The 27,593-nt window shown below is 43.9% G+C and overlaps 30 non-coding genes and 8 pseudogenes across 30 annotated transcripts; 21 read left to right on the forward strand and 17 right to left on the reverse strand.

Moving 5' to 3' along the window:
- The first annotated feature begins 7,768 nt into the window (after nucleotides 1-7,768).
- Nucleotides 7,769-7,887, forward strand: LOC140885839 (5S ribosomal RNA). Its single transcript, XR_012151253.1, has one exon. It is a non-coding gene; the product is annotated as a 5S ribosomal RNA (ribosomal RNA).
- Nucleotides 7,888-8,288: 401 nt separating this feature from the next.
- Nucleotides 8,289-8,407, forward strand: LOC140885616 (5S ribosomal RNA). Its single transcript, XR_012151040.1, has one exon. It is a non-coding gene; the product is annotated as a 5S ribosomal RNA (ribosomal RNA).
- Nucleotides 8,408-8,806: 399 nt separating this feature from the next.
- On the forward strand, nucleotides 8,807-8,924 carry LOC140885897 (5S ribosomal RNA). The gene has a single exon (XR_012151309.1). It is a non-coding gene; the product is annotated as a 5S ribosomal RNA (ribosomal RNA).
- Nucleotides 8,925-9,316: 392 nt separating this feature from the next.
- Nucleotides 9,317-9,435, forward strand: LOC140885631 (5S ribosomal RNA). The gene has a single exon (XR_012151047.1). It is a non-coding gene; the product is annotated as a 5S ribosomal RNA (ribosomal RNA).
- Nucleotides 9,436-9,832: 397 nt separating this feature from the next.
- On the forward strand, nucleotides 9,833-9,951 carry LOC140885757 (5S ribosomal RNA). The gene has a single exon (XR_012151174.1). It is a non-coding gene; the product is annotated as a 5S ribosomal RNA (ribosomal RNA).
- Nucleotides 9,952-10,351: 400 nt separating this feature from the next.
- LOC140885937 (5S ribosomal RNA) lies at nucleotides 10,352-10,470 on the forward strand. Its single transcript, XR_012151349.1, has one exon. It is a non-coding gene; the product is annotated as a 5S ribosomal RNA (ribosomal RNA).
- A 399-nt stretch (nucleotides 10,471-10,869) lies between these two features.
- Nucleotides 10,870-10,988, forward strand: LOC140885664 (5S ribosomal RNA). Its single transcript, XR_012151083.1, has one exon. It is a non-coding gene; the product is annotated as a 5S ribosomal RNA (ribosomal RNA).
- Nucleotides 10,989-11,386: 398 nt separating this feature from the next.
- LOC140885606 (5S ribosomal RNA) lies at nucleotides 11,387-11,505 on the forward strand (annotated as a pseudogene).
- Nucleotides 11,506-12,155: 650 nt separating this feature from the next.
- Nucleotides 12,156-12,273, forward strand: LOC140885633 (5S ribosomal RNA). Its single transcript, XR_012151049.1, has one exon. It is a non-coding gene; the product is annotated as a 5S ribosomal RNA (ribosomal RNA).
- Nucleotides 12,274-12,673: 400 nt separating this feature from the next.
- LOC140885604 (5S ribosomal RNA) lies at nucleotides 12,674-12,792 on the forward strand. The gene has a single exon (XR_012151038.1). It is a non-coding gene; the product is annotated as a 5S ribosomal RNA (ribosomal RNA).
- Nucleotides 12,793-13,101: 309 nt separating this feature from the next.
- LOC140885874 (5S ribosomal RNA) lies at nucleotides 13,102-13,218 on the forward strand. Its single transcript, XR_012151287.1, has one exon. It is a non-coding gene; the product is annotated as a 5S ribosomal RNA (ribosomal RNA).
- Nucleotides 13,219-13,619: 401 nt separating this feature from the next.
- On the forward strand, nucleotides 13,620-13,738 carry LOC140885815 (5S ribosomal RNA). The gene has a single exon (XR_012151230.1). It is a non-coding gene; the product is annotated as a 5S ribosomal RNA (ribosomal RNA).
- A 401-nt stretch (nucleotides 13,739-14,139) lies between these two features.
- On the forward strand, nucleotides 14,140-14,258 carry LOC140885931 (5S ribosomal RNA). Its single transcript, XR_012151343.1, has one exon. It is a non-coding gene; the product is annotated as a 5S ribosomal RNA (ribosomal RNA).
- Nucleotides 14,259-14,656: 398 nt separating this feature from the next.
- LOC140885632 (5S ribosomal RNA) lies at nucleotides 14,657-14,775 on the forward strand. Its single transcript, XR_012151048.1, has one exon. It is a non-coding gene; the product is annotated as a 5S ribosomal RNA (ribosomal RNA).
- A 397-nt stretch (nucleotides 14,776-15,172) lies between these two features.
- On the forward strand, nucleotides 15,173-15,291 carry LOC140885638 (5S ribosomal RNA). The gene has a single exon (XR_012151056.1). It is a non-coding gene; the product is annotated as a 5S ribosomal RNA (ribosomal RNA).
- A 401-nt stretch (nucleotides 15,292-15,692) lies between these two features.
- On the forward strand, nucleotides 15,693-15,811 carry LOC140885652 (5S ribosomal RNA). The gene has a single exon (XR_012151073.1). It is a non-coding gene; the product is annotated as a 5S ribosomal RNA (ribosomal RNA).
- A 400-nt stretch (nucleotides 15,812-16,211) lies between these two features.
- On the forward strand, nucleotides 16,212-16,330 carry LOC140885956 (5S ribosomal RNA). The gene has a single exon (XR_012151367.1). It is a non-coding gene; the product is annotated as a 5S ribosomal RNA (ribosomal RNA).
- Nucleotides 16,331-16,729: 399 nt separating this feature from the next.
- On the forward strand, nucleotides 16,730-16,848 carry LOC140885574 (5S ribosomal RNA). The gene has a single exon (XR_012151018.1). It is a non-coding gene; the product is annotated as a 5S ribosomal RNA (ribosomal RNA).
- A 399-nt stretch (nucleotides 16,849-17,247) lies between these two features.
- Nucleotides 17,248-17,366, forward strand: LOC140885635 (5S ribosomal RNA). The gene has a single exon (XR_012151051.1). It is a non-coding gene; the product is annotated as a 5S ribosomal RNA (ribosomal RNA).
- Nucleotides 17,367-17,766: 400 nt separating this feature from the next.
- LOC140885978 (5S ribosomal RNA) lies at nucleotides 17,767-17,885 on the forward strand. The gene has a single exon (XR_012151388.1). It is a non-coding gene; the product is annotated as a 5S ribosomal RNA (ribosomal RNA).
- Nucleotides 17,886-18,286: 401 nt separating this feature from the next.
- Nucleotides 18,287-18,408, forward strand: LOC140885627 (5S ribosomal RNA). Its single transcript, XR_012151043.1, has one exon. It is a non-coding gene; the product is annotated as a 5S ribosomal RNA (ribosomal RNA).
- A 722-nt stretch (nucleotides 18,409-19,130) lies between these two features.
- Nucleotides 19,131-19,248, reverse strand: LOC140885908 (5S ribosomal RNA). The gene has a single exon (XR_012151321.1). It is a non-coding gene; the product is annotated as a 5S ribosomal RNA (ribosomal RNA).
- Nucleotides 19,249-19,645: 397 nt separating this feature from the next.
- Nucleotides 19,646-19,764, reverse strand: LOC140885612 (5S ribosomal RNA; annotated as a pseudogene).
- A 403-nt stretch (nucleotides 19,765-20,167) lies between these two features.
- On the reverse strand, nucleotides 20,168-20,286 carry LOC140885615 (5S ribosomal RNA; annotated as a pseudogene).
- Nucleotides 20,287-20,688: 402 nt separating this feature from the next.
- LOC140885593 (5S ribosomal RNA) lies at nucleotides 20,689-20,807 on the reverse strand. Its single transcript, XR_012151037.1, has one exon. It is a non-coding gene; the product is annotated as a 5S ribosomal RNA (ribosomal RNA).
- Nucleotides 20,808-21,208: 401 nt separating this feature from the next.
- Nucleotides 21,209-21,327, reverse strand: LOC140885620 (5S ribosomal RNA; annotated as a pseudogene).
- A 394-nt stretch (nucleotides 21,328-21,721) lies between these two features.
- Nucleotides 21,722-21,839, reverse strand: LOC140885919 (5S ribosomal RNA). Its single transcript, XR_012151332.1, has one exon. It is a non-coding gene; the product is annotated as a 5S ribosomal RNA (ribosomal RNA).
- A 400-nt stretch (nucleotides 21,840-22,239) lies between these two features.
- LOC140885603 (5S ribosomal RNA) lies at nucleotides 22,240-22,362 on the reverse strand (annotated as a pseudogene).
- A 401-nt stretch (nucleotides 22,363-22,763) lies between these two features.
- LOC140885675 (5S ribosomal RNA) lies at nucleotides 22,764-22,882 on the reverse strand. Its single transcript, XR_012151094.1, has one exon. It is a non-coding gene; the product is annotated as a 5S ribosomal RNA (ribosomal RNA).
- Nucleotides 22,883-23,282: 400 nt separating this feature from the next.
- Nucleotides 23,283-23,405, reverse strand: LOC140885746 (5S ribosomal RNA). Its single transcript, XR_012151163.1, has one exon. It is a non-coding gene; the product is annotated as a 5S ribosomal RNA (ribosomal RNA).
- Nucleotides 23,406-23,803: 398 nt separating this feature from the next.
- LOC140885769 (5S ribosomal RNA) lies at nucleotides 23,804-23,922 on the reverse strand. Its single transcript, XR_012151185.1, has one exon. It is a non-coding gene; the product is annotated as a 5S ribosomal RNA (ribosomal RNA).
- Nucleotides 23,923-24,327: 405 nt separating this feature from the next.
- LOC140885596 (5S ribosomal RNA) lies at nucleotides 24,328-24,446 on the reverse strand (annotated as a pseudogene).
- A 397-nt stretch (nucleotides 24,447-24,843) lies between these two features.
- LOC140885967 (5S ribosomal RNA) lies at nucleotides 24,844-24,962 on the reverse strand. Its single transcript, XR_012151377.1, has one exon. It is a non-coding gene; the product is annotated as a 5S ribosomal RNA (ribosomal RNA).
- A 398-nt stretch (nucleotides 24,963-25,360) lies between these two features.
- Nucleotides 25,361-25,479, reverse strand: LOC140885723 (5S ribosomal RNA). Its single transcript, XR_012151140.1, has one exon. It is a non-coding gene; the product is annotated as a 5S ribosomal RNA (ribosomal RNA).
- Nucleotides 25,480-25,877: 398 nt separating this feature from the next.
- LOC140885639 (5S ribosomal RNA) lies at nucleotides 25,878-25,996 on the reverse strand. The gene has a single exon (XR_012151057.1). It is a non-coding gene; the product is annotated as a 5S ribosomal RNA (ribosomal RNA).
- A 397-nt stretch (nucleotides 25,997-26,393) lies between these two features.
- LOC140885851 (5S ribosomal RNA) lies at nucleotides 26,394-26,511 on the reverse strand. The gene has a single exon (XR_012151265.1). It is a non-coding gene; the product is annotated as a 5S ribosomal RNA (ribosomal RNA).
- A 399-nt stretch (nucleotides 26,512-26,910) lies between these two features.
- Nucleotides 26,911-27,028, reverse strand: LOC140885597 (5S ribosomal RNA; annotated as a pseudogene).
- A 400-nt stretch (nucleotides 27,029-27,428) lies between these two features.
- Nucleotides 27,429-27,547, reverse strand: LOC140885614 (5S ribosomal RNA; annotated as a pseudogene).
- Nucleotides 27,548-27,593: the final 46 nt, after the last annotated feature.

The following is a 27,593-nucleotide window of genomic DNA, read 5'->3' on the forward strand; positions in this document are numbered from 1 at the left end:
TTATTTTTTTTAAAGATTTTAAAGGTTTAAGCTTGCTTATTTAAATGATGTTAATTATTTAATTTATTCATTTAAATGATATTAACTACTTTGTTCACTTATTTAAAAGTTACTTGAGATTATTGGATAATTATTTAAATAATTTTAACCATTAAACTTATTTATTTAAATATTTTGATTGTTCAAATCATTTTAAAGGTTTTACTCCGCTTGTGTGTTTATTTAAATGACTTTTAATCGTTCGTCAAGTTTGTTTAAATTATTTTAATCACTCTGTTTATTATTAAAATATTTTATTTATCGTTGTGACATCAAAATATTTAAGTGTTAAAGATTAGCATTTTCAAACCCGATAAATAGGATTTAAGTATTTAATTCTTAAATTTTCAAAATTTATTATTTGCGGAATTTGGGTCTAATGCTATTAAAATACTACGTATTATATTTTATTTATTACATTTCCTACCCGCTTAAACTCATGAGCTGACCTGTCCCAAAGGATTTTCCCCAGCCCAAATTCACGGCCCATTAAGTGATTCACCTGGCCTAAAGTCACAGCCCATTTCTTCTTTTCCCTTCTCCAAGTTTAGCCGATACACATCAAGAGCCTGTTTCTTCCCCGTCTCTATCTCTCACGATCGGCATTTTCTCCTCTTCTCCTCCACCCTTCGGCCGCCGCTAGCTACTCTTTCCCGGCGAAGCATCCCTCTAGGCGAGCAGATCAACCTTCTTCCTCTTTTTCTCAGCTCGATTCCAGCAGTTCGAGCCCCATTTCTGATATTTCCAAGCCGAGGCAAGAATATGGGCTTTTTGGCCACCAAGTGGATTAGTATGATGTGTTTTTGTTTTCTTGTATGCATTTAGATCTTTGTCTGGAATTTAAGGTAGCTGCACGATTCTTTTCTTTTTTTTTTGTTGTTGATGGCTCATTCGAGCCCTGTTTATTTTTGGGATTTCCCATTCAAAATATCGTGTTCTCATTTGGCGTATTGTACTTGCTTGTGTCTTTCAAGTCATTTATCTTGTGTTGGCTATAGATGAGTAGGAGTTTCTGTCAAGTGTTGCAATTTCCCTGTTTCAAAATTGTTTCAAGATTTCTTTTGCCGTGTGCTATGCGTTGCTTGAGCTTTGTTCGTTGTTTGGATGGTGATATAGGGGTTACCATGGGTGAGAACGTAGCTCACATGGTAGCACCTAGGTTTGTGTGAAATGGCTAGCAAGATGAGGCGAGGGACTGTTCAACAGGCATTGGAGGAATCGGGTTTTCTGAGGGCTGGGGTAGGGCATTCACGTGCTGGGAATTTTCTCTAGGACAGGGGTTTCCTTGAGCTAGGTAGAGGCTTGTGGATAGGGGGTCTGTTTTCGAGCTATGATTTAGCTTGAAGCAGGGAGACTCAAGCTGAGGATGTTTCGGGAAGGGGAGATTGGTCATGGGTTATTTGATAGGAGCATAGAAATCCCGTGTCTTAAGTGTCTAGTGTTAGGATATCAACCTAAGTCCCACATTGGTAAATCAAGGAAATAATCATGGGTTAATAAATGGAATAATATCTCCATTGGTATGAGGCCTTTTGGGTGTGTTCCCAAAATCAAAACCATGAGGGCTTGTGCCCAAAGTGGACAATATCATATCATTGTGGAGATATCCGGATTCCATTGATCTAACAAGTGGTATCAGATCCATGGTCTGATGGAACCAATGTGGGTGGAATCCTCGGAGACTCAAGGAGAAGAAGTTTGAGGCCCCGATTAAAGATCCGTGAAAAAGGTCTCGAGGGACGCTCCCGGAAATTCATGTAAGGCGTGTGCTGCAACGCATTGAAGGTGAGTAGGCTCTATTGGAGGGACGGATTGAGGGGAGGCCTGGTGGGACTTCGTTTGAGGGGAGGATTGTTAGGAATGATCAACCAAAGTCCCACATTGGAAATTTAAGAGAAATATCATGAATTAATATATGGAATGATATCTTCATTGGTATGAGGCCTTTTGGGTGTGTTCCCAAAATCAAAACCATAAGGGCTTGTGCCCAAAGTGGACAATATCATATCATTGTGGAGATATCCGGATTCCATTGATCTAACATCTAGAAAAGAGTGAGAAATAAGGAATTGGATGATCCATTTTTGGGCTTGCATTGGCTGTCCGGAAATGTAATTAGAATGGGATTACACTCATGTTTCGGTTAAGGGCTCGGGTTTGGAAATAGCCTAGGATGTTAGGGAAATTTCATTTAATGCGGGAACCAATTCTGTTAATGTTTTGTTGATTTCTAGGCTATTTGATGTTAAGGTGCAGAATTTTAAATGTTAAGTGAGCTGCCCGGAATCATTATTGTCAGAAATTAGGGGATAAGATTGGTACCTCGAGGATGACTTCTTAATTAAGTTATAAGTGTGTGGGAGTCGTGGTTTCAAGCGGAAATCTTTTTGAATAAGGATTGGGAGAGTTATAAGTTTTACGGGAGAATCGCTCGAATTTTTCTAAGCGCAAACCTATGGTTTAGAATCTTACCCTTGGTTGCATCCTAAATCACCATCCCGGTCATCCGCATTTGGGTCTCTTGCATGATCATTGAGTAAATATTTTCAAGTACATTACATCTACATATGCATGCTAAGTTCTTATATCAAGGCAAGAAAGAAAGTATGAAATAAAATATTTTTATGAACGAAGTGAGATGATTGTGACTATATTTATGACGTGTACGGACGGGATGGGAGATGTTATAGCTTTCCATACCACCTGACGTGTATGGACAGGCTGAGAGACGTCTTGGATTCCCTTACCAAATTTATGGGTTTGGGCTGGCTGGGATAAATCTTGGCTTCCCTTACCAAGTATGGGCAAGATGGGTTGGGAGATATCCTAACTTTCTTGCGGCATAGTGCACTACAGCCATGATCATGATCGGAACCAGAGTCACAATTCAAGGATCTAAGTTCACAGTTACAGTTCAAATATTTATGAATATGTCTCAGTACAATTTATTTAGTTACAATGATTATATTCGACTTAGTCATGCATATGTTTCATTTATGTTCACCTTTTTCCTTTAGAAATCATTTATTTAAATTAAGGGGCACAAACAAAAGTATTTTTAGTATAAGCTATTTTTAATCTGCGTGTGCATGTATTTATGTAGTACTCATTATTTTTCCCATATTCTTGTTGGGCCCCTAGGCTCACTACTTCTACTTGGTGCAGGTTTAGGTTATCATTGAGATTGTGGGGCAGGACTATCGAGTGGACTGTGATGTGGGCACAACACATCCCTCTGACCATGTCAGTCTTCCGCAAAAGTTTATTTTAGCACTTTAAAGTCCTTCATCTTGTTAATTTAGTAAATGTAAACGTAAAGATAATATTCTTTGGAATTGTTTATGGGTACTTATGTATAAAATTGTTTAACTTTTGGATAGTTTGGAGTGTCAATCTCTTTCTCAGGTTTTTGTTATTTTCTTTTCTCGGTCTGGTTTATTTAGTGTTGTTTTTTGCATTTTAAATTTGTTGTCTGTGACAGGCGGGTATGAATATAAATAGAGAGGTCATGCCGAAAATTTTTGAAAACCCGTATTTTTATTTAAATTATTAATTAGTAGAGGATAGGGGAGTTTCAAGATGAGTACCTGAAAATAAGCAAGAAAAAAAATTCAGAATTTAATAAAATAAATTAAAATTAAGTCTAAATCTCAAGCGAAAAAAAAAATATTTATATCAAACAGTCCCCGGCAACGGCGCCAAAAAATTGACCGCTTAAATCGGTATGATTAAGAATCTACTGGCAAACGTACCAAGTAAAGTAATAGTAAAGTGGACAAAGGTCCAGATGTCGAACCCACAGGGACTGTATAATTATGAATACCAAAATATGCTTATTACTACTTAATATAGACTAATGAATAAAAGTGATTTCAGATTTTAAACTAAGAAATTAAATAGAAAATAAAATTCAACTCAGCAAAAACGCAGCAAAGATTTTGGATTAAAATTCAATTTGGAAAAAGCTCGATCAAGGACTCACGTAGGTACCAGACAATTTATGTAACAAGTAGTCGATTCAAGACTCAGATTTAATCTTAATTCACGGGAATTCTCCTAATTTGTTCAAAGGACTATTTCTAGAACAATCAAATCTATTCAAATATTGACGGATTAATCTTTCGTAATTCTAATCAAATTTGAATGCATGACGAACGGTGAAAATTAAGTTTACACCCAAACCGCACATTGAAACTGAATTTTATTTCTAGTCGGTTTTACAATATGTTGATTATCAAATTGATCGAAATCGAAACCTCCTCCATCGACTTGGAATTGATTAACATGCAAGCAAACAGTTGACCAGGTTATTCACAAGATAAATATAAATCTGATAATCAATAAAATAAAATCAATTCTAAAAAATCCCAAACAAACAACCAAGTTTTTTACATACATTTTTCTGGCCCAATCACGTGGCCTTGATCAAAAGAAAAAATACTCACGAACCAAAATCATGATTCAAACAATGTTTTAATCATGAACTAAAAATAAAAATAAGAAAAGGAGAAGAAACGAGAAATCTTCTCTCCCAAGTTGTAGTAGCCTCCCTCTGCATTCTCTGTGTGTTGGAACCCTTTAATCTGATGATTAGATTTGTATTTATATGTCCAAGGGTCTTCAAAAGATAGTATCCAATCCGAGCAAGAGTTTTCAAAAAATACAAATTCTGCACGCTCCGCTCGCTCCAGCGAGCACAGGTCTCGCTCGAGCGAGCATGACTCTGTTCCGAAGAATTTCTGGACTCGCTTCACTCGCTCGAGCGAGAAAAATTCTATCTCAGAAGATTTTTGGCACGTCTCGCTTGCTCAAGCGAGCACAAGTCTCGCTCGAGCGAGTGGATTTTTTTTCTCCGCGCGATGATTTTGAAAAATTCATATCTTGAGTTCTAGTCGTCGGATCGAGCTTAATTGGACAGCAGCTTCAAAACATCTTGAATTGTATTTTGAACGGTGGATATCGGATTTGAGTCTCTATAAAATTAAATTTGAATTTTTGACCAAGGCTGCTCCGTAATTCATTCTTCAAAAATCCATTTTTCTACAAAATTAACCCGGAGAGTGAAATACACAAGCATGCACTAAACACATAAAAACACATAAAAAAAATACGAATGCACACAAAATAGACATAAACTTATCACAAACTAATGCATACAAAATGCACTCATTAGACGGTTTGTCAGAGGTCAAAATATTTGAAAAATGCTTTGGCCAACTGATTTTTGAAAATTACGGAAAGTATCTTAACTAAATTTCATAACCTATTATATCAAAGTTCACCTAACTTAATGTGGAACTACACTGAGTCAAACATATGTCAATGTATAGGATAATATCAGTTAGGCCAGAAGCTCTGTTGACTAGTTCAGTTGAGATAAAAAACCGAGTCAGTTGAGCTTACGGAAAACTGACTATTGGCTTATCAGTTGTCCATTTGAATCTCAATGTTCCCCCTTAATCATAAAAACGGAGGCAAAAAAAGTAAGAGATAGAAGGAAAAAGAAATCTTAGTTTCATGTAGTGGTTTCATGAAGAAGTCTGTTGCTTGTCATTCAGTTGAGATCAAACTCTACTTTGATATATCTTTGAAAATCATATTATATGATATGACATTCCCCCTGAATTAATTCCCCCTCGTTCTTTTTCTAATTGAGTTGATGATCTTGTGAGGGTATCATACATTCATTGACTTGATCAAATAATAATCGTCTTAACAATAATAATTTCCATTTGAGAATAAATGATTAGTTTAGAAATCAGTTGCAGGGATCAGTTGAACAACATCAGTCGACATAGTGTTAGTCGATCATAAGCACCAAAAATGATTTCCTGAGCTCTTTAGTTCATGTCACTTGCAAGCACAAATTAAAATATCATTTGTTACCCATACCTACTTGGTTTCAGATTTGATTAGTCCTCTGAGAACCCATAGTTGAATTATCTTCACAAGTTTTCTTGTATGTGAATATTTCAAGGAATAGGGTATACTGAACTATGCATTGTGTTGTTTGTGCATAGATGGTGTTTTTGTAGATTGGTTTTTCGTGTTGGCCAATACCTACTTGGCTTCAGATTTGATTAGTCCTTTAGGAACCCATACTTGAATTATCTTCACAGATTTTCTTTTATGTGCATCTTTCAAGGAATATGGTAGACTGAACTGTGAATTGTGTTGTGTGTGCATAGGTGGTGTTTTTCAAGACTTATTTTGAAATATGTTCTATGTTGGACCTTCATTGAGTCTTATCGTGCTTGATCATCTCTAGACCAAACTGGTTTATTCATGGTCCATCTTGACTTAGAACCCTCTGGTTCAACATATCCCAACCCTTTGTGGAAAATTTTGTTCAGTTGAGACATCGGTTGATTAACATGAATTTCAGGTTCCAAATGTTCATATATCATGCTGGACCTAAAAAAATTCACAAATCTCAAATTTTTATTGTCCAATCATGATTGAGTATTTATCTTAGATTCACTTTCATCATTCATGTTAAAGCCTAATACAGTCCTATCACCTGCTTGCTTTTGCATTCCATACAGTTTATCTAGTGAGATAATCGACTGATTCCAAGTGTTGAGTAGATTCTTCAACCTTTGATTCTTTGTGATTATTACTTGGAGTTCATGTCTCAAGTTTCTGTTCTCAATCATAAGAAAATTTTCTTGAACTTTTAGATGCCACACCTATTGGATTTGTAAAAATCCAACTAGTTTAACTTATCTGCTAAACTCTTTCTTTCTTCCTTGAATTTCTCGAACTCATGAGATAGTCGATCATACATTCATACTCTTTTATCATTTCATATAGTGAAATGATGAGATCATCTCGTGTAAAGTTGTTAAAACTGAAATTGGAAATAACATCATCTTATTCATTGGGTTTAATTTAGTTGATCATCATCATCCTTCACTCGTAGAATAAGTTCTTCATCAGTTTGGCTTGATAGACTATCAGAGCGGTAGGGTACATCACTTCATTCTATCATTTGGCTCCTGCTCTGCTTAGTTGGCTCACTTTCCTCACCTAACTTGATCAACTTCTGCAAAATGTCTTTGGCAGTTGGACATGTCTTGATCTTCTTGAATGTACAGTTGTTCAAACTATTGTACAAGATGTTCTTGGCAATATTGTCGATATTAGCAAACATATTGTCTTCACTAGTCCATTGACTTCTTGGTTTATCAATGATAATTGGACCATCAATCAAAACCTTCAACGTATCATCATTAAGTTCTGCAAGGTGGACTTGGGTTCTAATTCTCCACTCATCAAAATATTATGCAAAGAACATTGGTAGATCGATTGAGGTCATTAGATGTATGTTTGGAAGCAAGAAAGGACCTCGGTCTGATACCAATTAATCATAGGATAGGATGGGGTGTTTAGAATGGGAATGTTGAATAAACCGATAGTAACAAAGGAAAGATGTGTTTTTGGATGATAGGAGACTTAACTGCTCCTAAGTCACCCCTTCTTCCCCTTGGGAAGGTTTATGCAAGAACTTTGATATATATAAACACTTATACAAACCCAATCCAATCTTAGAACTTATCACACTGCTTAAGTTGGAACTCCTAGCCTCAACAACTTGAATACAGTCCTCAACTGATTGATATTACAGTACTAGACTGATCTCTTAGTAAAATGAGGGTTTACATAACCTCAACTGATCTTTTTACAAAGAATGTTACAACTCGATAAAATAATGAATTCATTCACTGTTGGGTGCGATCATACCAGCACTAATGCACCGGACCCCATCAGAACTTCGAAATTAAGCGTGCTTGGGCGAGAGCAGTAATAGGATGGGTGATCCCCTGGGAAGTCCTCGTGTTGCACCTTTTTTTCATTAATTTCTTCTTTTTCTAACTCGTACTTCTTGTTCTTTCGATTTTTCGATGTCCTATTCCCGACTCTTTCAGTCCAATTTGCTGATAGAAAAGATGCAATAGACAGAATGACATGACGTGAACGTGCGATCTGGGTGACGCGGGCCGCTTCGGTGGTTCCTAACGTGCCCTATGGGAAAAATGACCCAAAAGTCCATCTCTAGGTTGGAATTTGAGCGTCTCCGTATCTTTGACCGACATGCGCACTGTAGGTATCGAGAAGAGCTTCGCATGAGCAGGCTGAAGCTCCCGTAACTCTCAGTCGGCCGAAAGTTATGTCCATTTGAAAATGCAGAGCCTGTTCCTCCGATCCGCAATTCGAGAGACAAAACAATAAATAATTCATTCACTGTTGGGTGCGATCGTACCAGCACTAATGCACCGGATCCCATCAGAACTCCGAAGTTAAGCGTGCTTGGGCGAGAGCAGTACTAGGATGGTTGACCCCCTAGGAAGTCCTTGTGTTGCATCCCTTTTTCATTAATTTCTTTTTTTTCTTACTCGTACTTCTTGTTCTTTCGACCTCGCTGTCCTATTCCCGACTCTTTCAGTCTAATCTGCAGTTAGAAAAGATGTAATAGACTGAATGACACGACGTGAATGTGCAATCTAGGTGACGCGGGCCGTTTCAGTTGGTCAAAACGTGCCCTACGGTAAAAATGCCCCGAAATTCTATCTCCGGGTTAGAATTTGAGCGTCTTCGTCTCTTTGACCGAGATGCGCGCTGTAGGTATCGAGACGAGTTTCACGTGAGCAGGCTGAAACTCCTGTAACTCTCAGCCGGCTGAAAGGTATGTACGTTTGAAAATGCAGCGCCTGTTCCTCCGATCCGCAATTCAAGAGACAAAACAATAAATAATTCATTCACTGTTGGGTGCGATCATACCAGCACTAATGCAACGGATCCCATCATAACTCTGAAGTTAAGCGTGCTTGGGCGAGAGCAGTACTAGGATGGTTGACCCTTGGGAAGTCCTCGTGTTGCACCCCTTTTTCATTAATTTCTTTTTTTTTCGTACTTGTACTTCTTGTTCTTTCGATTTCTCGCTATCCTATTCCCGACTCTTTCAGTCCAATTCGCAGTTAGAAAAGATGCAATAGACTGAATGACACTACGTGAACGTGCGATCTGGTGATGCGGGCCGCGTGGGTCCCAACATGCCCTACGGTAAAAATGCCCCAAAATTCAATCTCCAGGTTGCAATTTTAGTGTCTTCGTTTCTTTGACTGAGATGTGCACTGTAGGTATCGAGACGAGCTTCGCGTGAGCAGGCTGAAGCTCCCGTAACTCCTAGTCGGCCGAAAGTTATGTCTGTTTGAAAGTGCAGCTCTAGTTCTTCTGATCCGCAATTTGAGAGACAAAACAATATTCATTCACTGTTGGGTGCGATAATACCAGCACTAATGCATAGGATCCCATCAGAACTCCAAAGTTAAGCGTTCTTGGGCGAGAGCAGTACTAGGATGGGTGACCCCTTGGGAATTCCTCGTGTTGCACCCCTTTTTATTTAATTTCTTTTTTTCTTACTCATACTTCTTGTTCTTCCGATTCCTCGCTGTCCTATTCCCGATTCTTTCAGTCCAATCCGCGGATTGAAAAGATGCAATAGACTGTATGACATGACGTGAACGTGCGATCTGGGTGACGCGGGCCGCTTTGGTGGGTCCCAACGAGCCCTACGGGAAAACCACGAAAGTCCATCTTTGGGTTGGAATTTGAGTGTCTCTGTCTTTTTGACCGAGATGCGTGCTGTAGGTATCGAGACGAGCTTCACGTGAGCAGGCTGAAGCTCCCGTAACTCTCAGCCGTCCGAAAGTTATGTCCGTTTGAAAGTGCAGCGCCTGTTCCTTCGATCCGCAATTCGAGAGACAAAACAATAAAGAATTCATTCGCTGTTGGGTGCGATCATACTAACAATAATGAGCCGGATCCCATCAGAACTCCGAAGTTAAGAGTGCTTGGGCGAGATAAGTACTAGGGTGGGTGACCCCCTGGGAAGTCTTCGTGTTGCACCCCTTTTTCATTAATTTCTTTTCTTCTTACTCGTACTTCTTGTTCTATTGATTCCTCGCTGTCCTATTCCCGACTCTTTCAGTCAAATCAGCGGATAGAAAAGATGCAATAGACTGAATGACACGACGTGATCGTGCGATCTGGGTGACGTGGGCCGCTTTGGTGGGTCCCAACGTGCCATACGGGACAAACTCCCCAAAATTCCATCTCCAGGTTGGAATTTGAGAGTCTCCATCTCTTAAACCTAGATATGAGCTGTAGGTATCGAGACGAACTCCGCGTGTGCAGGCTGAAGCTTCCGTAACTCTCAGCCGGCCGAAAGTTATGTCCGTTTGAAAGTGCAGCGCCTGTTTCTCCGATCAACAATTCAAGAGACAAAACAATAAAGAATTCATTCACTGCTGAGTGCGATCATACCAGCACTAATGCACCGGATCCCATCTGAACTCCGAAGTTAAGCGTGCCCGGGCGAGAGCAGTACTAGGTTGGTTGACCCCCTGGGAAGTCCTCGTGTTGCACCCCTTTTTCAATAATTTTTTTTTTCTTACACGTAATTCATGTTCTTTCGATTCCTCGCTGTCTTATTCCTGACTCTTTCAGTCCAATCCGCTGATAGAAAAGATTCAATAGACTGAATGACACGACATGAATGTGCGATCTGGGTGAAGAGGGCCGCTTCGGTGGTACCCAACGTGCCCTACGGGAAAAACTCCCCGAAAGTCCATCTCCGGGTTGGAATTAGAGCGTCTTTATATATATGACCAAGAAGCGCGCTGTAGATATCGAGACGAGCTTCGCATGAGCAGGTTGAAGCTCCCGTAACTCTCACCCGGCCGAAAGTTATGTTCGTTTGAAAGTGTAGCGCCTGTTCCTCCGATCTACAATTCGAGAGACAAAACAATAAAGAATTCATTCACTGTTGGGTGCGATCATACCAGCACTAATGCACTGGATCCCATTAGAACTCCGAAGTTAAGCGTGCTTGGGCGAGAGCAGTACTAGGCTGGTTGACCACCTGGGAAGTCTTCATGTTGCACACCTTTTTCATTAATTTTTTTTTTCGTACTCGTACTTCTTGTTCTTTCGATTTCTCGTTGTCCTATTCCCGACTCTTTCAGTCCAATCCACAGATATAAAAGATGCAATAGACTGAATGACATGACGTGAACGTGCGATCTGGGTGACGCGGGCCACTTCGGTGGGTCCCAAAGTGCCCTACGGTAAAAATGCCCCGAAATTCCATCTCCGGGTTGGAATTTGAGCGTCTCCATCTCTTTGAACAAGATGCGCACTGTAGGTATCAAGATGAGCTTCGCGTGGGCAGGCTGAAGCTCCCGTAACTCTCCGCCGACCAAAAGTTATGTCCGTTTGAAAGTGCAGGGCCTGTTCCTCCGATCCGCAATCGAGAGTCAAAACAATAAAGAATATATTCACTATTGGGTGCGATCATACCAGCAATAATGAGCCGGATCCCATCAGACCTCCGAAGTTAAGCGGCCTTGGGCGAGAGCTGTACTAGGATAGGTGACCCCCTGGGAAGTCCTCGTGTTGCTCCCCTTTTTCATTAAATTTTTTTTCTTACTCGTACTTCTTGTTCTTTCGATTCCTCGATGTCCTATTCCATACACTTTCAGTCCAATCCGCGGATAAAAAAGATGCAATAGACTGAGAGTGGGTCCCAACGTGCCCTACGGAAAAAACTCCCCAAAAGTCCATCTCCGGGTTACAATTTGAGAGTCTCTGTCTCTTAGACCGAGATACACGTTGTAGGATGGGTGACCCCTTGGGAATTCCTCGTGTTGCACCCCTTTTTCATTAATTTCTTTTTTTTCTTACTCATACTTCTTGTTCTTTCGATTCCTCTCTGTCCTATTCTCGACTCTTTCAGTCCAATCCGCGGATAGAAAAGAAGCAGTAGACTGAATGACACGACGTGAACGTGCGATCTGGGTGACTTGGGCCGCTTCGGTGGGTCCCAACATGCCCTAAGGAAAAACACCCCTAAATTCCATCTCCGGGTTGGAATTTGAGAGTCTCCATCTCTTAGACCTAGATGCGCGCTGTAGGATCGAGATGAGCTTCGCGTAAGCAGGCTGAAGCTCTCGTAACTCTCAGCCGGCCGAAAGTTATATCCGTTTGAAAGTGCAGCACCTGTTCCTCCGATCCGCAATTCGAGAGAAAAAACGGTAAATAATTCATTCACTGTTGGGAGCGATTATACCAGCACTAATGCACCGGATCCCATCAGAACTCCGATGTTAAGTGTGCTTGGGCGAGAGCAGTACTAGGATGGTTGACCCCTGGGAAGTCCTCGTGTTGCACCCCTTTTCATTAATTTCTTTTTTTTATTACTCGTACTTCTTGTTCTTTCGATTCCTCGCTATTCTATTCCCGACTCTTTCAGTCCAATCCGCTGATATAAAAGATGCAATAGACTGAATGACACGACGTGAACGGGCGATCTGGGTGACGCGGGCTGCTTCGGTGGTTCCCAACGTGCCCTACGGGGAAAATGCCCCGAAAGTCCATGTCCGGGTTGGAATTTGGGCGTCTCTGTATCTTTGATCGAGATGCGCGCTGTAGGTATCGAGACAAGATTTGCATGAGCAGGGTGAAGCTCCCATAACTCTTAGCCGGCCGAAAGTTATGTCCGTTTGAAAGTGCAGCGCCTGTTACTCCGATCTGCAATTCGAGAGACAAAACAATAAATAATTCATTCACTGTTGGGTGCGGTCATACCAGCACTAATGCACCGGATCCCATTAGAACTCCGAAGTTAAACGTGCTTGGGCGAGAGCAGTACTAGGATGGTTGACCCCCTGGGAAGTCCTCGTGTTGCACACTTTTTCATTAATTTCTTTTTTTTTTCTTACTCGTACTTCTTGTTCTTTCAATTCATCGTTGTCCTATTCCCGACTCTTTCAGTCCAATCCGTAGTTAGAAAAGATACAATAGACTGAATAACACGATGTGAACGTGTGATCTGGGTGACGCGGGCCGCTTTGGTGGGTCCCAACGTGCCCCACATTAAAAATGCCTCGAAATTCCATCTCCGGGTTGAAATTTGAGTGTCTTCGTCTCTTTGACCGAGATGCACGCTGTAGGTATCGAGACGAGCTTCGCAAGAGCAAGCTAAAGAATTCATTTACTGTTGGGTGCGATCATACCAGCACTAATGCACTGGATCCCATCAGAACTCCGAAGTTAAACGTTCTTGGGCGAGAGCAGTACTAGGATTGTGACCCCTGGGAAGTTCTCGTGTTGCACCCCTTTTTCATTAATTTCTTTTTTTTCTTACTTGTACTTCTTGTTCTTTCGATTCCCCGCTGTCCTATTCCCGACTCTTTCAGTCCAATCCAAGGATAGAAAAGATGCAATATACTGAATGACACGACGTGAACGTGCGATCTGGGTGACGCGGGCCGCATCTGTGGGTCCCAACGTGCCCTACGGGATAAACTCCCCAAAAGTCCATCTCCGGGTTGGAATCTAAGAGTCTCCATCTCTGAAACCGGGATGCGCGCTGTAGGTATTGAGACGAGCCTCGCGTGAGCAGGCTGAAGCTCCCATAACTTTCAGCCGGCCGAAAGTTATGTTCGTTTGAGAGTTCAGCGCCTGTTACTTTGATCCGCAATTCGAGAGACATAACAATAAAAAATTCATTCACTGTTGGGTGCGATAATACCCGCACTAATGCACAGGATCCCATCAGAACTACGAAGTTAAGCGTTCTTGGGCGAGAGCAGTACTAGCATGGGTGACCCCCTGGGAAGTCCTCGTGTTGCACCCCTTTTTCATTAATTTCTTTTTTTTCTTACTCGTACTTCTTGTTCTTCCGATTCCTCGCTGTCCTATTCCCGATTCTTTCAGTCCAATCCGCGGATCGAAAAGATGCAATAAACTAAATGACATGGCATGAACATGCGATTTGGGTGACGCGGGGCACTTTGGTGGGTCCCAACGTGCCCTACGGGAAAAACGCCCCAAAAGTCCATCTCCGGGTTGGAATTTGAGCGTCTCTGTCTCTTTGACCGAGATGCGCGATGTAGGAATCGAGACGAGCTTCGCGTGAGCAGGATGAAGCTCCCGTAACTCTCAGCCGGCCAAAAGTTATGTCCGTTTGAAAGTGCAGCGCCTGTTCCTCCGATCCGCAATTCGAGAGACAAAAAAATAAAGAATTCATTCACTGTTGGGTGCGATCATACCAACAATAATGAGCCGGATCCCATCAGAAATCCGAAGTTAAGCGTGCTTGGGCGAGAGCAGTACTAGAATGGGTGACCCCCTAGGAAGTCCTCGTGTTGCACCCCTTTTTCATTAATTTTTTTTTCTTACTCGTACTTCTTGTTCTTTCGATTCCTCACTGTCCTATTCCCGACTCTTTCAGTTCAATCTGCGAATAGAAAAGATGCAATAGACTGAATGACATGACGTGATTGTGCGATCTGGGTGACGTGGGCAACTTTGGTGGGTCCCAACATGCCCAATGGGACAAACGCCCCAAGAGTTCATCTCTGGGTTGGAATTTGAGAGTCTCCATCTCTAAAACCGAGAAACGCGCTGTAGGTATCGAGATGAGCTTCGCGTGAGTAGGCTGAAGCTCCCATAACTCTCAGCCGACCGAAAGTTATGTCTGTTTGAAAGTGCAGCGCCTGCTCCTCCGATCCGCAATTCAAGAGACAAAACAATAAAGAATTCATTCACTGTTGAGTGCGATCATACCAGCACTAATGCACCGGATCCCATCAGAACTCCGAAGTTAAGAATGCTCGGGCAAGAGCAGTACTAGGATGGTTGACCCCCTGGGAAGTCCTCGTGATGCACCCCTTTTTCATTATTTTTTTTTCTTACTCTTACTTCTTGTTCTTTCGATTCCTCACTGTCCTATTCCCGACTCTTTCAGTCCAATCCGCGGATAGAAAAGATGCAATAGACTGAATAACACGACGTGAACGTGTGATCTGGGTGACGTGGGCCGCTTCGAGGGGTCCAAATGTTCCCTACGGGAAAAACAACCCAAAAGTACATCTTCGGGTTGGAATTTGAGCGTCTCTGTCTTTTTGACCGAGATGCGCGCTGTAGGTATTGAGACGAGTTTCGTGTGAGCAGGCTGAAGCTCCTTTAACTCTCAGCCGGCCGAAAGTTATGTCCGTTTGAAAGTGCAGCGCCTGTTCCTCTAATCCGCAATTCAAGGGACAAAAAGATAAAGAATTCATTAACTGTTGGGTGCGATCATACCAACACTAATGCGCCGGATCCCATTAGAATTCCAAAGTTAAGCGTGTTTGGGCGAGAGCAGTACTAGGATGGTTGACCCCCTGGAAAGTCCTCGTGTTGCACCCTTTTTCATTAATTTCTTTTTTTTCTTACTCGTACTTCTTGTTCTTTAAATTCCTCGCTGTCCTATTCTTGAATCTTTCGGTTCAATCCACAGTTAGAAAAGATGCAATAGACTGAATTACACGACGTGAACATGCGATCTGGGTGGCGCAGGCCGCTTCGGTGGGTCCCAATGTGCCCTACGAAAAATATCCCCCAAAATTCAATCTTCGGGATGGAATTTTGAGCGTCTCCGTCTCTTTGACCGAGATGCGCTCTGTAGGTATCGAGACGGGCTTTGCATGAGTAGGCTGAAGCTTCTATAACTCTCAACCGGCCGAAAGTTATGTCCGTTTGAAAGTGCAACGCCTGTTCCTCAGATCCCCAATTCGAGAGACAAAACAATAAATAATTCATTCACTGTTGGGTGCGATCATACCAGCACTAATGCATCGGATCCCATCTGAACTCTGAAGTTAAGAGTGCTTGGGCGAGAGCAGTAGTAGGATGGGTGAACCCCTGGGAAGTCCTCGTGTTGCACCACTTTTTCATTAATTTCTTTTTTTTCTTACTCGTACTTTTTTTTCTTTTGATTCCTCGCTTTCCTATTCCCGATTTTTTCATTTCAATCCGCGGATAGAAAAAATGCAATAGACTGAATGACACAACGTGAACATGCGATCTGGGTGACGGTGGGCCGCTTTGTTGGGTCCCAACATGCCCTACGGGAAAAACACCCCAAAAGTCCATCTCCGGGTTGGAATTTGAGAGTCTCCATCTCTTTGACCAAGATGCGCTGTAGGTATAGAGACGAGCTTCGCGTGAGCAGGCTGAAGCTCCCGTAACTCTCAGCCGGACGAAAGTTATGTCCGTTTGAAAGTGCAGTGCCTGTTCCTCCGATCCGTAATTCAAGAGACAAAAATATAAAGTATACATTCACTGTTTGGTGCGTTCATACCAGCACTAATGCACCGGATCCCATCAGAACTCCGAAGTTAAGCTTGCTTGGGAGAGAGCAGTACTAAGATGGGTGACACCCTGGGAATTCCTCGTGTTGCATCCTTTTTTCATTAATTTATTTTTTTCTTACTCGTACTTCTTGTTCTTTCGATTCCTCTCTGTCTTCTTCCCGAATCTTTCAGTCCAATCCGCGGATAGAAAAGATGCAATAAACTGAATGACACGACGTGAACGTGCAATCTGGATGACGTGGGCCGCTTCAGTGGGTCCCAACGTGCCCTACGGTAAAAATGCCCCCAAATTTCATCTCCGGGTTGGAATTTGAGAGTCTCCATCTCTTAGACCGAGATGCGCGCTGTAGGTGTCGAGACGAGATTCGCGTGAGCAGGCTGAAGCTCTCGTAACTCTCAACCGGCCGAAAGTTATGTCCGTTTGAAATGACAGCGCCTGTTCTCAGATCCGCAATTCGAGAGAAAAAACAATAAATAATTCATTCACTGTTGGAAGAGATTATACCAGCACTAATGCACCGGATCCTATCAGAACTCCGAAGTTAAGCGTGCTTGGGCAAGAGCAGTAGTAGGATGGTTGACCCCCTGGGAAGTCCTCGTATTGCACCCTTTTTCATTAATTTCTTTTTTTTCTTACTCGTTCTTCTTGTTCTTTCGATTCCTCGCTGTCCTATTCCCGACTCTTTCATTCCAATCCGCTGATAGAAAAGATGCAATAGACTGAATGACATGACGTGAACGGGCGATCTGGGTGACGCGGGCCACTTCAGTGGTTCCCAACGTGCCCTATGGGGAAAACGCCCCGAAGGTCCATCTCCGGGTTGGAATTTGAGCGTCTATGTATCTTTGATTGAGATGCGCGTTGTAGATATCGAGACGAGCTTCAATGAGCAGGTAGAAGCTCCCATAACTCTCAGCCGGACGAAAGTTATGTCCTTTTGAAAGTGCAGCACCTGTTCCTCCGATCCGCAATCCGAGAGACAAAAAAGTAAAGAATTCATTCACTGTTGGGTGCGATCATACCAGCACTAATGCACCGGATCCCATTAGAACTCTGAAGTTAAGCGTGCTTGGGCGAGAGCAGTACTAGGATGGTTGACCCCTTGGGAAGTCCTCGTGTTGCACCCCTTTTTCATTAATTTCTTTTTTTCTTGCTCGTACTTCTTTTTCTTTCGATTCCTCGTTGTCCTATTCCCGACTCTTTCTGTCCAATCCGCTATTAGAAAAGATGCAATAGACTGAATGACACGATGTGAACATGCGATTTGGGTGACGCGGGCCGCTTCGGTGGGTCCCAACGTGCCCCACGTTAAAAACGCCCAGGAATTCCATCTCCGAGTTGGAATTTGAGCATCTTCGTCTCTTTGACCGAGATGCGCGTTGTAGGTATCGAAACGAGCTTTGCAAGAGCAGCCTGAAGCTCGCGTAACTCTCAGCCGGCCGAAAGTTATGTCCGTTTGAAAGTGCAGCACCTGTTCCTCCGATCCGCAATTCGAGAGACAAAACAATAAATAATTTATTTACTGTTGGGTGCGATCATACCAGCACTAATGCACCGGATCCCATAAGAACTCCAAATTTAAGCGTTCTTGGGCGAGAGAAGTACTAGGATTAGTGACCCCCTGGGAAGTCCTCGTGTTGCACTCCTTTTTAATTAATTTCTTTTTTTTCTTACTTGTACTTCTTTTTCTTTCGATTCCTCGCTGTCCTATTCCCGACTCTTTCTGTCCAATCCGCGAATAGAAAAGGTGCAGTAGACTGAATGACACGACGTGAACGTGCGATTTGGGTGACGCGGGCTGCTTCGGTGGGTCCCAACGTGCCCTACGGGAAAAAACGCCCCAAAATCCATCTCCGGGTTGGAATTAGAGAGTCTACGTCACTTAGGCCGGGATGCGCGCTGTAGGTATCGAGACGAGCTTCGCGTGAGTAGACTGGAACTCCCGTAACTCTCAGCCGGCCGAAAGTTATGTCCGTTTGAAAGTGCAGCGCCTGTTCCTCCGATCCGCAATTCGAGAGACAAAACAATAATGAATTTATTCACTGTTGGGTGCGATCATACCAGCACTAATGCACCGGGTCCCATCAGAACTCCGAAGTTAAGCGTGCTTGGGCGAGAGCAGTACTAAGATGGGAGACCACACCCTGGGAAGTCCTCGTGTTGCACCCCTTTTTCATTAATTTCTTTTTTTTCTTACTCGTACTTCTTGTTCTTTTGATTCCTTGCTGTCCTATTCCCAACTCTTTCAGTCCAATCCGCAGATAGAAAAGATGCAATAGACTGAATGACATGACGTGAGCGTGCGATCTGGGTGACGCGGGCCGCTTTGGTGGATCCCAACGTGCCCTACGGGATAAACGCCCCAAGAGTCCATCTCCGGGTTGGAATTTGAGAGTCTCCGTCTCTTAGATTGAGATGCGCGCTGTAGGTATCGAGATGAGCTTCGTGTGAGCAAGCTGAAGCTCCCGTAACTCTCAGCCGGCCGAAAGTTATGTCTGTTTGAAAGTGCAGCGCCGTTCTCTCGAATTGCGGAACGAAGGAACAAGCGATGTACTTCCAAACAGACATAACTTTCGGCCGGCTGAGAGTTACGGGAGCTTCAGCCTGCTCACGCGAAACTCATCTCGATACCTACAACGCGCATCTCGGTATAAGAGATAGAGACTCTCAAATTCCAACCCGGAGAAGGACTTTTGGGGCATTTTTCCCGTAGGGCAAGTTGGGACCCATCGAAGCGGCCCGCATCACCCAAATCGCACGTTCACGTCGTGTCATTCAGTTTGTTGCATCTTTTTTAACCGCGGATTGGACTGAAAGAGTCGGGAATAGGACAGCTAGAAATCGAAAGAACAAGAAGTACGAGTAAGAAAAAAAAAGAAATTAATGAAAAAGGGGTGCAACACGAGGACTTCCCAGGGGTCACCCATCCTAGTACAGCTCTCACCCAAGAACGATTAACTTCGGAGTTTTGATGGGATCCGGTGCATTAGTGCTGGTATGATCGCACCCAACAGTGAATGAATTCTTTATTGTTGTGTCACTCGAATTGCGGATCAGAGGAACAAGCGCTGAACTTTCAAACGAACATAACTTTCTGTCGGCTGAGAGTTACGAGAGCTTCAGCCTGCTCTCGAGAAGCTTGTCTCGATACCTACAGTGCGCATCTCGGTCTAAAAGACGGAGACTCTCGAATTCCAACCCGAAGATGGACTTTCGGGGCATTTTTCCCGTAGGGCACGTTGGGACCCATCAAAGCTTCCTGCGTCACCCAGATCGCATGTTTACGTCGTGTCATTCATTCTATTGCATCTTTTCTATCCGCTGATTGGACTGAAAGAGTCGGGAATAGGACAGCGAGGAATCGGAATAACAAAAAGTACGAGTAAGAAAAAAAAATAATGAAAAAGGGGTGCAACATGAGGACTTCCCAGGGTGTCACCCATCCTAGTACAGCTCTCGCCCAAGCACGCTTATCTTCGGAGTTCTGATGGGATACGGTGCATTAGTGTTGCTATGATCGCACCCAACCGTGAATGAATTCTTTATTGTTTTGTCTCTCGAATTGCGGATCTGAGGAACAAGCGTTGCACTTTCAAACGAACATAACTTTTGGCCGGCTGAGAGTTACGGGAGCTTCAGCCTTCTCACGCAAAGCTCGTCTCGATACCTACAGTGTGCATCTAAGTCAAAGAGACGGAGACTCTCAAATTCCAACCCGAAGATGGACTTTCATGGCTTTTTTCCCATAGGGCACGTTGGTACCTACCAAAGTGGCCCGCGTCACCCAGATTGCACATTCACGTCGTGTCATTCAGTCTATTTCATCTGTTCTATCTGCGGATTGGACTGAAAGAGTTGGGAATAGGAAAGCGAGGAATCAAAAGAACAAGAAGTACAAGTAAGAAAAAAAAAAGAAATTAATGAAAAAGGGGTGCAACACGAGGACTTTCGAGGGGGTCAACCATCCTAGTATTGCTCTTGCCCAGGCACGCTTAACTTCGGAGTTTTGATGGGATCCGGTGCATTATTATTGGTATGATCGCACCCAATAGTGAATGAATTCTTTATTGTTTTGTCTCTCGAATTGCTGATCGGAGGAACAAGCTCTGCACTTTCAAACGGACATAACTTTTGCCCGGCTGAGAGTTACGGGAGCTTCGTCCTGCTCACGCGAAGCTCGTCTCGATACCTACAGCACGCATCTCAATCTAAGAGATGGAGACTCTTAAATTCCAACCCGAAGATGGACTTTCTGGGAGTTTTTCCCATAAGGAACGTTGGGACCCACCAAAGCGGCCCGTGTCCCCCAGATCGCACATTCACGTCGTGTCATTCAGTCTATTGCATTTTTTCTATCCGCGGATTGGACTGAAAGAGTCGGGAATAGTAAAACGGGAAATCGAAAGAAAAAGAAGTACGAGAAAGAAAAAAAAATAAATTAGTGAAAAAGGGGTGCAACACGAGGACTTCCTAGGGGGTCATCCATCCTAGTACTGCTCTCGCCCAAGCATGCTTAAATTCAAAGTTCTGATAGGATCCGGTGCATTAGTGCTGGTATTATTGCACCCAACAGTGAATAAATTCTTTATTGTTTTGTCTCTCGAATTGCGGATCGGAGGAACAGGCGCTGCTTTTTCAAACAGACATAACTTTCGGTCGGCTGAGAATTATGGGAGCTTCAGCATTCTCACGCGAAGCTCGTCTCGATACCTACAGTGCGTATCTCGGTCTAAGAGAGGGAGACTCTCAAATTCCAACCCTGAGATGGACTTTCGGGGCATTTTTCCCGTAGGGCACGTTTGGACCCAACAAAGCGGCCCGCGTCACCCAGATCGCACGTTCACCTCAGGTGATTCAGTCTATTGCATCTTTTCTATCCGCGGATTGGACTGAAAGAGTCGGGAATATGACAACAAGGAATCGAAATAACAAAAAATATGTGTAATAAAAAAAATAAATTAATGAAAACAGGGTTCAACACGAGGACTTCCCACGGGGTCAACCATCCTAGTATTGCTCTCACCCAAGCACGCTTAACTTCAGAGTTTTGATCGGATCCGATGCATTAGTGCTAGTATGATCGCACCCAACAGTGAATGAATTTTTTATTGTTTTGTCTCTCGAATTGCGGATCGGAGGAACAGGCGCTGCACTTTCAAACGGACATAACATACGGCCGGCTGAGAGTTACGGAATCTTCAACCTGCTCACGCGAAGCTCGTCTCGATACCTACAGCGCGCATCTCAGTCTAAGTGACGGAGATGTTTAAATTCCAACCAGGAGATGGACTTTCGAGGAATTTTTCCCGCAAGGCACGTTGGGACCCACCGAAGCGGCCCGCGTCACCCAGATGGCACATTCACGTCGTGTGATTCAGTCTAATGCATTTTTTCTATCCGCGGATTGGACTGAAAGAGTCGGGAATACGACAGTAAGGATTCGAAATAACAAAAAGTACGAGTAATAAAAAAAAATGAAAAAGGGGTGCAACACGAGGACTTCCCAGGGGTCAACCATCCTAGTACTGCTCTCACCCAAGCACGCTTAACTTCGGAGTTCTGATGGGATCCGAAGCATTGGTGTTGGTATGATCGCACCCAACTGTGAATGAATTCTTTATTGTTTTGTCTCTTGAATTGTGGATCGGAGGAACAGACGCTGCACTTTCAAACGGTCATAACTTTCGGCCAGCTGGGAGTTTCGAGAGCTTCAGCCTGCTCACGGGAAGCTCGTCTCGATACCTACAATGCGCATTTTTGTCTAAGAGGCGGAGACTCTCAAATTCCAACCTAGAGAAGGACTTTCAGGGGGTTTTTCTTGTAGGGCATGTTGGGACCCACCGAAGCGGCCCGCGTCACCAACATCGCACGTTCACGTCGTGTGATTCAGTCTATTGCCTCTTTTCTATCCGTGGATTGGACTGAAAGAGTCGGGAATAGGACAACGAGAAATCGGAATAACAAGAAGTATGAGTAAGAAAAAAAGAAATTAATGAAAAAGAGGTGTAACACGAGGACTTCCCAGGGGGTCACCCATCCTAGCGTGTACTGCTCTCGCCCAAGCACACTTAACTTCGGAGTTCTAATGGGATCCGGTGTTTTAGTTTTGGTATGATCGCACCCAACAGTGAATGAATTTTTTTATTGTTTTGTCTCTCGAATTGCGGATCGGAGTACAGGCGCTGCACTTTCAAATGGACATAACTTTCGATCGGCTGAGAGTTACGGGAGCTCCAACCTGCTCACACGAAGCTCGTCTCGATACCTACAGCGCGCATCTCGGTCTAAGAGATGGAGACTCTAACATTCCAACCCGGAGATGGACTTTCGGGGCATTTTTCCCGTAGGGCACATTTAGACCCACCGAAGCAGCCCGCGTCACCAAGATCTCACATTCACGTCGTGTGATTCAGTCTATTGAATCTTTTCTATCCGCGGATTGGACTGAAAGAGTCGGGAATAGGAAAACAAAGAATCGGAATAACAAGAAGTACGAGTAAGAAAAAAAAAGAAATTAATGAAAAATGGTGCAACACGAGGACTTCTCAGGGGGTCAACCATCCTAGTACTGCTCTCACCCAAGCACGCTTAACTTCGGAGTTCTGATGGGATCCGGTGCATTAGTACTGTTATGATCGCACCCAACAGTGAATGAATTCTTTATTGTTTTGTCTCTTGAATTGCGGATCGGAGGAACAGGTGCTGCACTTTCAAACGGACATAACTTTCGGCCGGTTGGGAGATTCGGGAGCTTCATCCTGCTCACGCGAAGCTCGTCTCGATACCTAAAATGCGCATTTTTGTCTAAGAGACGGAGACTTTCAAATTCCAACCTGGAGATGGACTTTCGGGGCGTTTTTCTCGTAGAGCATGTTGGGACCCACCGAAGCGGCCCGCGTCACCAAGATCGCACGTTCACGTCGTGTGATTCAGTCTATTGCATCTTTTCTATCAGCGGATTGGACTGAAAAAGTCGAGAATATGACAACGAGGAATCGAAATAACAAGAAGTATGAGTAAGAAAAAAAGAAATTAATGAAAAAAAGGTGCAACACGAGGACTTCTCAGGGGGTCACCCATCCTAGCTAGTACTGCTCTCGCCCAAGCACACTTAACTTCGGAGTTCTGATGGGATCCGGTGCATTAGTTCTGGTATGATCGCACCCAACAGTGAATGAATTCCTTTTTGTTTTGTCTTTCGAATTGTGAATCAGAGGAACAGGTGCTGCACTTTCAAACGGACATAACTTTCTATCGGCTAAGAGTTACGAGAGCTTAAACCTTCTCACGCGAAGCTCATCTCGATACCTACAGCGCGCATCTCTGTCTAAGAGACGGGGACCCTCAGATTCCAACCCGGAGATGGACTTTTGGGGCGTTTTTCTCATAGGGCACGTTGGGACCCACCGAAGCGGCCCGCGTCACCCAGATCGCACGTTCGCGTCGTGTGATTCTGTCTATTGCATCTTTTCTATCCGCGGATTGGACTAAAAGAGTCGGGAATAGGACAGCAAGGAATCGGAATAACAAGAAGTACGAGTAAGAAAAAAAAATTAATGAAAAAGGGGTGCAACACGAGGACTTCCCAGGTGGTCAACCATCCTAGTACTGCTCTCACCTAAGCACGCTTAACTTCGAATTTCTGAAGGGATCCGGTGCATTAGTGCTGGTATGATCGCACCCAACAGTGAATGAATTCTTTATTGTTTTGTTTTTCGAATTTCAGATCGGAGGAACAGGCGCTGCACTTTCAAACGGACATAACTTTCGATCGGCTGAGAGTTTCGGGAGCTTCAGCCTGCTCACGCGAAGCTCGTCTCGACACCTATAGTGCGCATCCCGGTCTAAGAGACGGAGACTCTCAAATTCCAAATCGGAGATGGACTTTCGGGGTGATTTTCCCGTAGGGCACGTTGGGACCCACCGAAGAAGCCCGCGTCACCAAGATTGCACATTCACATCGTGTGATTAATTCAGTCTATTGCATCTTTTCTATCCGCGAATTGGACTGAAAGAGTCGGGAATAGGACAGCAAAGAATCGGAATAACAAGAAGTACGAGTAAGAAAAAAAAGAAATTAATGAAAATGGGGTGCAACACGAGGACTTTTTAGGGGGTCAACCATCCTAGTACTGCTATCGCCCAAGCACACTTAACTTCGGAGTTCTAATGGGATCCGGTGCATTAGTGCTAGTATAATCTCACCCAACAGTGAATGAATTATTTATTGTTTTGTCTCTCGAATTGTGGATCGGAGGAACATGCGCTGCACTTTCAAACGGACATAACTTTCGGCTGGCTGAGAGTTACGAGAGCTTTAGCCTGCTCATGCGAAGCTCATCTCGATACCTACAACACGCATCTCGATCTAAGAGACGGAGACGCTTAAATTCCAACCCGAAGATGAAATTTTGGGGCTTTTTCCCGTTGGGCACGTTGGGACCCACCGAAGTGGCCCGCATCACCCTGATCGCACGTTCACATCGTGTGATTCAGTCTATTGCATCTTTTCTATCCGTGGATTGGAATGAAAGAGTCGGGAATAGGACGACGAGGAATCCAAATAACAAGAAGCATGTGTAAGAGAAAAAAATTAATGAAAAAGGGGTGTAACACGAGGACTTCCCAGGGTGTCACCCATCCTAGTACTGATCTTGCCCAATCACGCTTAACTTCGGAGTTTTGATGGGATCCGGTGCATTAGTGCTGGTATGATCGCACCCAAAAGTGTATGATATCTTTATTGTTTTGTCTCTCGAATTGCGAATCAGGTGAACAGGCGCTGCACTTTCAAACGGACATAACTTTCGGCCGGCTAAGAGTTACGGAAGCTCCAGCCTTCTCAAGCGAAGCTTTTCTCGATACCTACAGCGCGCATCTCGGTCTAAGAGACGGAGACTCTCAAATTCCAACCCGGAGATGGAATTTCGGGGAGTTTTTCCCCTAGGGCACGTTGGGACCCACCGAAGCGGCCCACATCACCCAGATTGAACGTTCAAGTCGTGTTATTCAATATTTTCCATCTTTTCTATTCGTGGATTGGACTGAAAGAGTCAGGAATAGGACAACGAGGAATCGAAAGAACAAGAAGTACGCGTAAGGAAAAAAAATTAATGAAAAAGGGGTGCAACACGACGAATTTCCAGGGGGTCACCCATCCTAGTACTGCTCTCGCCCAAGCACGCTTAACTTCGGAGTTTTGATGGGATTCGGTGCATTAGTGCTGGTATGATTGCACCCAACAGTGAATGAATTCTTTATTATTTAGTCTCTCAAATTGCGGATCGGAGGAACAGGCGCTTCACTTTTAAACGGACATAACTTTCGGCCGGCTGAGAGTCACGGGAGCTTCAACATGCTCACGCGAAGCTCATCTCGATACCTACAGGGCGCATCTCGGTCTAAGAGATGGAGACTCTCAAATTCCAACCCGGATATAGACTTTCGGGGCGTTTTTCCCGTAGAGCACGTTGGGACCCACCAAAGCGGCCCGCGTCACCTAGATCACACGTTCACGTCGTGTGATTCAGTCTATTGCATCTTTTATATCCGCGGATTGGACTGAAAGAGTCAGGAATAGGACAGCGAGGAATCAAAAGAACAAGAAGTACCAGTAAGAAAAAAAAATTAATGAAAAAGGGGTGCAACACGAGGATATCCTAGGGGGTCACTCATCCTAGTACTGCTCTCACCCAAGCACGCTTAACTTCGGAGTTCTGATGGGATCCGGTGCTTTAGTGCTGGTATGATCGCTCCCAACAATGAATGAATTCTTTATTGTTTTGTCTCTCGAATTGCGGATCGGAGGAATACGCACTGCACTTTTAAACGGACATAACTTTCGACCGGCTGAGAGTTACGGGAGCTTCAGCCTGCACACGCGAAGCTCGTCTTGATACCTACAGCGCTCATCTCGGTTTAAGAGACGGAGACTCTCAAATTCCAACTCGGAGATAGACTTTCGGGGCGTTTTTCCCGTAGAGCATGTTAGGACCCACGAAAGCGGCCCGTGTCACCCAAATCAAACGTTAACGTCGTGTGATTCAGTCTATTGCATCTTTTCTATTCGCGGATTGGACTGAAAGAGTCGGGAATAGGACAGCATGGAATCAAAAGAACAAGCAGTACGAGTAAGAAAAAAAATTAATGAAAAAGGGGTGCAACACGAGGACTTCCCATGGGATCACCCATCCTAGTACTGCTCTCGCCAAGCATGCTTAACTTCGGAGTTCTGATGGGATCCGGTGCATTAGTGCTGGTATAATCGCGCCCAATAGTGAATGAATTCTTTATTGTTTTGTCTCTCAAATTGCGGAACGGAGGAACAGGCGCTGCACCTTCAAACGGACATAACTTTTGGCCGTCTGAGAGTTACGGGAGCTTCATCCTGCTCACGCGAAGCTCGTCTCGATACCTACAGTGCGCATCTCGGTTTATAAGATGCAGACTCTCAAATTCCAACCCGAAGATAGATGTTCGGGGCATTTTTCCCGTAGGGAACATTGGGATCCACCGAAGCAGCCCGCGTCACCCAGATCGCACGTTCACGTCGTTTGATTCAGTCTATTGCATCTTTTCTATCCGTGGATTAGACTGAAAGAGTCGGGAATAGGACAGCAAGGAATCAAAAGAACAAGAAGTACGAGTATGAAAAAAAATATTTATGAAAAAGGGGTGCAACATGAGGACTTCCCATGCGTCACCCATCCTAGTACTGCTCTCGCCTAAGCACGCTTAACTTCGGAGTTTTGATGGGATCCGTTGCATTAGTGCTGGTATGATCGCACCCAACAGTGAATGAATTCTTTATTGTTTTGTCTCTCGAATTGCGGATCGGAGGAACATGCGCTACACTTTCAAACGAACATAACTTTCTGCCCGCTGAGAATTACGGGATCTTCAACATGCTCACGCGAAGCTCGTCTCGATACCTATAGTGCGCATCTCGGTCAAAGAGATGGAGACACTCAATTTCCAACCCAGAGATGGACTTTCGGGGCGTTTTTCCCGTAGGGCATATTGGGACCCATCGAAGCAACCCGCGTCACCCAGATCGCACTTTCACGTCGTGTGATTCAGTCCATTGCATCTTTTTTATCCGCGGATTGGACTGAAGGAGTCGGGAATAGGACAGCGAGGAATCGGAATAACAAGAAGTACGAGTAAGAAAAAAAGATATTAATGAAAAAGGGATGCAACATGAGGACTTCCTAGGGGGTCACCCATCCAAGTACTGTTCTCGTGCAAGAACACTTAACTTCGGAGTTCTGATGGGATCTGGTGCATTAGTGCTAGTATGATTGCTACCAAGAGTGAATGAATTCTTTATTGTTTTGTCTCTCGAATTGCGGATC

The sequence above is a fragment of the Henckelia pumila genome, chromosome 2 (genome assembly GCF_033568475.1).
Source record: "Henckelia pumila isolate YLH828 chromosome 2, ASM3356847v2, whole genome shotgun sequence".
NCBI lineage: Eukaryota > Viridiplantae > Streptophyta > Magnoliopsida > Lamiales > Gesneriaceae > Henckelia > Henckelia pumila.